The following is a 10,000-nucleotide window of genomic DNA, read 5'->3' as shown; positions in this document are numbered from 1 at the left end:
AGGGTCAATCTGGCGGAAAGATCTCGGTGACCATTTGGGTTATCAATTTATCACATTTAAAATGACCATAGCTTAAGTTTATATTTTTGTCAAACGTGCCTGATATTAAGCAAGATTCTATTATATTTCTTTCTTGCAGGCTTTTCCTTTAGCTAAGATTGTTGCCTTAGACCAATCAATATGATGACTGTATAATGCTTATGTTAGAATAACGCATTGTTTTCCTGGGCAGATCTCACACTATATTTAAGGGGATCGTCCATCAGAAAATCACGAAAAAATAAAAATAAAAAAACACGAAACTCTGAAAATATTTCCTCTAAAAGGATTGCTCATAAGCTATCTCGTGGCTGAGTATGGAAGCTGTATCTTGATTTTTACTATCTAAAAAAATATATATAATACAGTACCCCCCACCCTACTGTGGCTGGGTCGTGTACGCTGCGTACTGCATATTACGTTTTCTGTTGTTACATATATTTGCTAACAAAAGAAGCTGTGTATTTTGCGCAATATCTATGCTTTTGTGTGATAAATAATAGCATACGATATGGCAACAGGGACCTGACTGCATATCGTTCAGTACGAATTGCCCATCAGAAAATCACGAAAAAAAAAAAACGACTTTCTGAAAATATTTCCTCTAAAAGTGTTACTCATTAGCTATCTCGTGACCGAGTATGAATGTTGTATCCTGATTTTTACTATCTAAAAAATATATAATACAGTAACCCCCCCCCCCTATGTGGCTGGGTCATATACACTGTGTACTGAATATCACGTTTTCTGTTGTTACATACTGTATATTTGCTAACAAAAGAAGCTGCGTATTTTGCACAATATTTATGCTTTTGTATGATACTAGCATACGATATGGCAATAGGGACCTGACTGCTTAGCGTACTGTTGTACAGTCTGTGAACGTGACTTATTCATTGCTTGTCTTTCAAGTTAGTGAGACGTACTATTTTCTCGTTGTTTCAAGTACTTTTATTGACTCTGAAGATGCCGAAGATTTCTAAGAAGAAGTTGTGATCACAGTTATGAACTTGCATATATGCCATCAGCAAGAGGGACAACAACCAGTGATGCCATAAGACAGCTTAGGATGGCAGATAAAGATCGTCTGTCGCCAAAGATGCATCGCGCCAAGAAAAGGAAACGTGCAATATAACCCTGGTGGATACTAACTGGATTCATCATATAAACCTATAATTGATCAAAAGCTGGCAACAAAGAGTAGGGTGTTGCCTTTGATACCCTTTCAACACCATAACATCATAAATAATGAAAGGGGACCAGTAACCATGAACAAAAAAACTTTGACGCTCAGTCCTGAAAAACTTGATTTTTGCACATTTAATTTGATTCACATCCAAAACGCCTTCACTGATTTTCAACTGCAAATCCTTTTTGGATTCAGCATAATTGGGAGAACATTTGGAGGCAGATTTATGTCCTTCTGTCAATGACTAGTAGGATTTTTTCATATATACATTTTGCTTTGTTTTTTGGCTTTTTTCATCAACTTACTTTGAATTTTTTTTTCTCGTAACAGATTGATCAGAACATCATTATTCTGCCTCCGTTTCTTCATCTATCTTATCCCATTATAAAGACAAAAAAAAAAAATTAATATCCAGTCAAAGGTCTATCCTCTGAATCAATTTCAAAATGTTCAAAAATTACCCCTCGAAAAAAAAATAATAATAAAAAAAAGTATAAGAATAAATGACATGAAAACTCACTGGTATATTCTCTGAGACAAGACAGTTAATAGGAAAAAATCTCAGCCACTTCCACCCCAAAATAAAAAAAGTTCGATTTTCTAATGGACGATCCCCTTAAGTTGGGAAATCCTTGTTTCCAAGTTTTTCCCAGTTTGTCCAATATAAAATTTATTACAATCTTGGCAAGGAATTTTATAGACCACACCGTTGTTGTTAGGAGGGCTGTTCTTAATTAAAGTTTTCTTAATGGTGTGGTCATATTTAAAAGATACTTTGATATCCAATTTCTTGAGGAAGTTGACAATACTAAGAGAAAATTCATGAAACGGAAGAAGAAGTGTATTTAATTGTTTATGGTTTCCTTGTTCTTTATTGCAAGTTTTGTGAAAGCGTTTCTTGGCGGTGTTGTGACATTGATTTAGAATATGAATAGGATATTTCAACTTTTCCCCAATATCCCGGATAGTTCTAAGTTCATCATCAATAAATTCAGGATCTGAAATCCTGTAAGCTCTCAAGTATATTGAAATAAAAACTGATCTTTTTACATTGATGTGGTGATTGGAATAAAAATGAGCATAGGAAAGAATATTGGTAGGTTTTCTATAGACTTTAGTTTTCAGAGTACCATTATCTCTAATTATTTCAACATCTAAAAAGGGCAAACTGTTGTTATTTTCTATCTCAAGAGTGAAGTTGATGGAGGGTACCAGTAAATTTGGATTAACAAGGAAATCATCAAGTTCAAGATTTCCGACCACAAGAAAGAGTGCCCTCATAACTTAGTTGTTGCACCAGAAGATCGACAAATAGTGGTTTCTCATTGTTACTCAGTGCTTTCTGGTGAAATCAGTGATGCCCAACAAAAACATGAATACAAATTACAACATTTGATTGAAAATAGTTATTGCAACAAACATTTTAATCCTGATTGTGTTTTGAACTTGTCATCCAAAGTTTTGGACAACAATACTTTATGTGCTTTAGGTTATGGGTTATCTTTTTCGTACAGTAAAAAGATGAATCCTGTTGACATTGTGGTGTCTCTTTTCAAATTTGAAAAACATTCGAGTGAAAATAGTGCCTTAATTAGGGAGTTAATTTATGGTGCCTTGCTTAATTGTAAAGAACACTTTCCCTAGAAGATTTGTTAAAGCCATGTTAACTTTAAAGAAAGATACATCTCTACGCATAACTAAGGCTGATAAAAGCAACACCTTGGTTATTATGGATAAAAGTGATTATGATAATAAAGTAATTGATCATTTACAAGATAAAAACACTTATTCTGAACTTAAAGATCCTAGTGACTCAGTTTATAAGAATTTCCATAAAGAATTAAGAACTTTATTTAAAGGCAGAGAAGATTTGATTAAACATTTCTCTACACAAAATCCTTCAACACCTTATTTGTATGGGCTTATTAAAACTCACAAACCAAATCATCCCATTAGGCCCATCATCAGTTCTGTAGGCTTTGTAAGCTACAAGCTTTCTAAGTGGCTTGTGACAAAGCTTTCTCCATTTGTAGGCACTATTTCTAACTCATTTATTCAAAATAGTGAAGACTTGATTCCAAAGACTAAATCTCTTAACATTGATTATCCTTACAAATTAGTTAGTTTCGATGTCACTGGGCTTTTTACACATGTCCCAATTAAAGATGTCTTAAACTTTCTCCCAAATATTCTAGGTAACAGTATTGATGGTATCCCTTGTAAAATTTTTATCAAATTAATAAATCAGAGTGTAAATAATTCTTGTTTTGTCTTCGAGGGGAAATATTACACACAGACTATCGGGATGGCTATGGGAAATCCTCTTTCACCGGTTTTAGCTAACATCTACATGGAATATTTTGAAAAATATCTATTACCAACTATTAAAGATGATAAAGTTATTTGGTTCAGATATGTAGACGATGTTTTTGTGTTTCTGGCCTAATAACCATACCATTGATGATTTCCTTGTTAATCTAAATTTACTAGTACCCTCCATTAACTTTACTCATGAGATAGAAAATAACAACAGTTTGCCCTTTTTAGATGTTGAAATAATTAGAGATAATGGTACTCTTAAAACTAAAGTCTATAGAAAACCTACCAATATTCTTCCTATGCTCATCTTTATTCCAATCACCACATTAATGTAAAAAGATCAGTTTTTGTTTCCATGTACCTGACAGCTTACAGGATTTCAGATCCTGAATTTATTGATGATGAATTTAGAACTATCCAGAATATTGGGGAAAAGTTGAAATATCCTATTCATATTCTAAATCAATGTCACAACACCGCCAAGAAACGCTTTCACAAAACTTGCAATCAAGGACAAGGAAACCATAAACAATTAAATACACTTGTTCTTCCTTTTCATGAAAATTTTCTTAGTATTGTTAACCCACTCAAAATATTGGATATCAAAGTGACTTCAAATATGACCACACCATTAAGAAAACTTTAATTAAGAACAGCCCTCCTAACAACAACGGTGTGGTGTATAAAATTCCTTCCCCCCTATGGTTGCCACCTGATCTTTATATTTAAAACCCAACTCTGTATATCTGTCATTTAGTCTGAAGATGTAATATACGAAAGTACTTACTGTCTACAAGTTTCCTTTCTCCTGTGGTTATTTTCCATTTCTGTATCACGGTGATGTGATTGCTTGCACATATACTGTATATATATATATATATATATATATATATATATAATATATACATATATATATATGTATGTATGTATGTATATATATATATCATATATATATAAATATATATGTATATATATATATGTTTGTATACCGCGGGAGTAAATTTTCTCTTAGGCAGGCTTGGTTAAAAGCAACTGCAAATTCAGCACTGATCAATTTCTTCTTCAGAGTTTCCAACTTCCTGAAGGTATCCTTTATAGCAAAGGGTAAAGGAAAGAGAAGATTTCCTATTCCGGTCATTATTGACGTTTCGACTCTACCTGAGTCATTATCAAAATACAAAGATGGAACAAATGCAAGAGTTTATATATTACAAAGATACAGAAACACAGCGTGTGATTGGCTGGAAGGATGACCTTTTTTTGGTCCCCTCATGGTTGAGAGGGCGGGACAGTTTCCCACGTACGCTCATTGGCTGGCTTGTCCGCTCTCTCGAGCCCCGCTACGCCGGGAGTGTAGTGTGATGTTTTCTGTCCTGCCTCGGGGCTTGCTTCTCCTAAATGGCTTAATACTAGGTAGTGACGGCCTACTATCCGCAATATATAAAGCTTCAAGGTAGGCAAGGCGGTTCTTGTCGGACTCTCTCTGAATGATGACAGTGTTCTGCCGAATGACATCACCTGTGAGATGCTGGCCATGTTTCTCCAGGAAGTGACGTTTGGGACCTCCCTGAGTCAGATGATAGCTCAGGCGCCTGGAGAGTCTGGTAGTAGTCAACCCTATGTAAGCGTCGTTGGGCGTACAGTCCCTATTTGGGCAAGAAAATTTGTACACAAGGCAGGTACTTTTCCATATCTCCAGGGCGTGGTGAGCTATCGTTCTTCATGATGAGGTCCTTTGTGCGGCTGTTCCTGTAGTACACTACCAGCTTTACACGGTCCACAGGGTTAGTAACATGAACATTCCTATTAATTATATTTCTCACACTCTTCTCTTCTTCGCGGTAAGCGGAAGACATGAAAGCTCTATAGAAGAGGCTGTGAGTGGTTCCTTCTTCAACCACGGCTTGTTGTCCCACGTACCATTTGTTTAGAACAGTACGCAGGACACGTTGGCAATCCTAATTGGAATGTCCATTGTTAACCAACATTTGTGTTGCTCGGTCGAACTCCTTCTGCGTAGACGTCCAGGAAGAGCAATGGGTAAGGGCTCTTCTGTAGAAGGAAGCAATGGTAGAGTCCTTGTACTGCTGCGGGCCAATGAGCGTACGTGGGAAACTGTCCCGCCCTCTCAACCATGAGGGGACCAAAAAAAGGTCATCCTTCCAGCCAATCACAAGCTGTGTTTCTGTATCTTTGTAATATATAAACTCTTGCATTTGTTCCATCTTTGTATTTTGATAATGACTCAGGTAGAGTCGAAACGTCAATAATGACCGGAATAGGAAATCTTCTCTTTCCTTTACCCTTTGCTATAAAGGATACCTTCAGGAAGTTGGAAACTCTGAAGAAGAAATTGATATATATATATATATATATGTGTATATATATATATATAAACATATATATACATATGCAAAGTAGACCACTTGGAAAAAGAAACTAACGAAGCATAGCGCTTTCGTATATTACATTTTCAGTGTTGCACTGAAGATGTAATATACGAAAGCGCTCTGCTTCGTTAGTTTCTTTTTCCAAGTGGTCTACTTTGCATAAGTGAACACACGTACCCGTGTTCTTATTAGCATATATACATATACATATGTATATATATGCATATATATATATGCATATATATATATGTATATATATATATATATATATATATATATATATATATAGATGTACATAATGTAGTAATTATGCTAGTCAAACGTATATACCAACGTCGAGGTATAGGCTTTTGGGTAAGCCATATATACCACTTCTCGCAATTGCCACACCCACCGTTACGCTTACCACTACTTCCTTTGATTGAATAATCGATTACAGGAGCAGGAGCACAAATCAAGAGTTATACTAATGCCATACTTCTATCATCATCACCATCAGCACCATAATATAAATCACCAATAACAAGTCTCCAAGCCTTCGTTGCTTGATTCAATTTTCTTTACACGTAACTAATATTGCAACAGGCAATGGATATTAGTTCTGAAAAAAAAACTCTCCTAGCAAGGTAAGTCTTAATGGGAATATACAGCCTCCACGTAATATGCCTATATTTTCTTTCGCACTTAGGACTCAAAATTTCTTAACGGATGACCAAAATCCATGGTAGCCCAAAGGACGCCATTGCTTCTTTTTTAACCAAGGACTTCACGCCACTGTGAATAGCCAACTTGTACTGAGGTCTCTCGTATGTAAACCACTCCCGCAGTCATAAAATGATGCCTCGATAAGGCAAGAGGCAGGTCGACAACTGGAAGTATTGTGAAGTGCAGTGGTGGCCGCGTCACGGCCGAGGGGAGGGTATGATGACGTAGATCCCTGCTGATATTTCCGTTCAAACACTGATGTCATCATGTCTACGAAATATCTCTTCGTTGACTGGTTGCCTGGATTTCAAATAGTCCAATAACGTGTTGCTTATAATTGATAGGTTTCTTTTACATCAAGAGGAGTTTGACTGCAACCAAGATCTTCACCTTTTCCCTGTTTGTGTGTTCGGATTTTTTTAGGGCAGTAAGAAGCACGTATATCAAATGAAAATTCAGTGAGCAAAGGATATGTTATTATTTTCATCATTAAGAAGCACGTATATCAAATGAAAATTCAGTGAGCATAACATATGTTATCGTTTTCATCATTATTGTTATTGTTCTTTAGACATGGTTTATGTGATGTGTATGTCTGTGTGTGTGTGTGTGTGTGTGTGTATGTGTGTGTGTGTGTGTGTGTGTGCGTGCGTGTGCGTGTGTGTGTGTGTGTGTGTGTGTGTGTGTGTGTGTGTGTGTGTGTGTGTGTGTGTGTGTGTGTGTTTGTGTGTGTGTTGAGACATTATGACAAGTTAAAAAAGGTGGAAAAAGAGAGTCACAGTTCTCATTCATAGTTTATTCCTGACCAGTTTCGGTTGTAGCTTTTTCATAGAAACGTTACTCTGAGAATAAAGCTGGCAGTATACATAGTTGGTTGACTCATATAAACGTACACTTGTATAGATATATAGATATACACATACAAATGTACATACATATATACATATACATACACATACGCATAATAATGCACATAAACATACATATACTCATACACATATACATACACATACACATACACATACACATACACATACACATACACATACACATACACATACACATACACATACACATACAAATACACATACACATACACATACACATAGACATAGACATACACATACACATGCACATACGCATACACATACACAAATATACATGCACATACACATACGCATATACATACACATACACGTACATATTTATAAACATAAAACACACACATAGAAATAGAGATATAAATGCCCATAAACACACGTGTCCAAAGAGTATGTTAATTCTTGGTTCTTTTTATATGCCAATCACGTGTCCTTGGAAAGGAGAGAATAGAGGACTTTTGCTTTTACATTAATAAGTGTTTGTTCTCTGAAGTAAGTGAACAATATCAAAACCACTTCAAGCTCTCTTAGGTAACTCTGAGAGAAAGATCCGTTTATCGGGTGGGAAAGGATATCAAAAACCCCAGCAAAGAGCCTCACAACTGCCTAAGTGGTCAATCGTCATATCTAAATATAACAGCTGAGTTGCCATATCGTCCATTTGATGCCTTCGTTGATGCAGTATTTAAGAAAGAGCCCCTAACTTTCGAGAACCAGTTGCTGGTGCACACACAAGCTGTCTCTTGGAAGCCTCTTGAGACGGGATCAGACTTCTTACCATGGCCGTGGTTAACGTCTTTTGGGTCATAGTCGGGATCTTTGCTTACAGTTCCCCTTGTAATTCCCACCAGCTCTCTCCATCGTCTGTTTCGTCACTCTTAGAATTGGCAGGATTCACAGCTCCTTGCGTCAGCCGGGCACTGGCACAGTGCCATGAGGACAGCAACCCATTGGCATCAGATCCCACGGCCCTTGCCGAAGTCCACAACCTCACACACACCATTCATCAACTCGTGGACGCTATCCAAGTCCTGCAAAATACATCGCAACCATCAACGGATCCACAACAACTTTCCAAACCCCGCAACTGCCATGACCTGAAAATATCGGGTGACTTCATCAGCGGCCTTAGAAGGATCTTCCCGTTCCCTTGTTGCCCCGACAGGGCCATAAACGTCTTCTGCGATCAGGTGACGGACGGCGGAGGATGGACGATCATTCAAAGGCGAGGCGACTTTCCACCCTATCTCGACTTCTTCAGAACCTGGACCGAGTACCAGAGAGGCTTTGGGGACCTCAACCAAGAGTTTTGGCTCGGCCTCGACAACATCCACCAGCTGACATCAGAGAGTCTGCAGGAGCTGCGGGTCGACCTTGGCGATTTTGATAATGCTACCCGTTGGGCAGAATACGGTTTTCTTCCATGTAGGAAATGTGGAATCCAAATACAAGCTGAGTTGCGGAAGGTTATTATACTCTCAATATACTGTACTGTGCTCTTATATATCAAAGACCTCATTAAGTAAATAACATTGATCATGAGGACCATTGTAATTAATGTTTTTTTATTTTATCAGGTACAAAGGAGATGCTGGGGATAACCTCTCATGGCACAATGGAATGAAATTCTCAACCAAAGATGCAGACAACGACATTCACAATGCGGCAAATTGTGCAGAAGCGTAAGTAATATCTTTATTGCAATATTTGCTGTCATTTTAGAGGAGTTTTATCTAAAATGATGTTCACTTGGAGACACAGCTATAACAATACTAACCTTTCTCATTATACAACGAATAGTAATAATCCTTTAAAGATTGTATTTCATTGACAAAACGCGCAGACCAAAGACTTTTTAAGCGATAATTTATGTATGTATATATATACATATATACATATATATATATATATGCATATATATATATATATATATATATATATATATATATATATATATATGTATGCTTGAATAATGCAGCTCCTTCTGCATAATAATCTAAGTATATAAATAAGTGGGGGAGATTACTTAGTGTTCACATTTTAACACTATGTGACTTCCCATATCATCTTTGTATTTAGATGCTTTTTAGAATATATGTTATTGATTTGTATTGTTTCTAACACTTGAAAATATACAATAACTACGAAATGTCGAGATTTTCACAAAAATACTAGTGTTGAATTATATATATATATATATATATATATGTATATATATATATATACACACATATATATATACATATATATATACATATATATACATACATATATATATACATATATATACATATCTATATATATATGTATATATATATATGTATATATATATATTTATATATATGTATATATATATATATATATATATATATATATAATATATATATATATATATATACATGATTTTACGCTGACCTGGGCAAAACGTTAGTCACGTGATTTCTGTCATAAATGTAATTGTAAATTTTGGGGAGAAG

General features: G+C 35.9%; 1 protein-coding gene and 1 pseudogene across 1 annotated transcript in view; one reads left to right on the top strand and one right to left on the bottom strand.

Moving 5' to 3' along the window:
• Positions 1 to 10,000, bottom strand: part of LOC143027776 (uncharacterized) — a 189,668-nt gene that overhangs the window by 5,798 nt on the left and 173,870 nt on the right. The window lies entirely within an intron of this gene.
• The window catches only part of LOC143027773 (techylectin-5A-like), a 2,826-nt pseudogene continuing 1,052 nt past the window's right edge, over positions 8,227 to 10,000 (top strand).

Source organism: Oratosquilla oratoria, chromosome 8, assembly GCF_046742065.1.
Source record: "Oratosquilla oratoria isolate Oo_2021 chromosome 8, ASM4674206v1, whole genome shotgun sequence".
Lineage (NCBI taxonomy): Eukaryota > Metazoa > Arthropoda > Malacostraca > Stomatopoda > Squillidae > Oratosquilla > Oratosquilla oratoria.
Note: the sequence above shows the minus strand (reverse complement) of the source record. Positions and strands in the feature narration are given on the sequence as shown.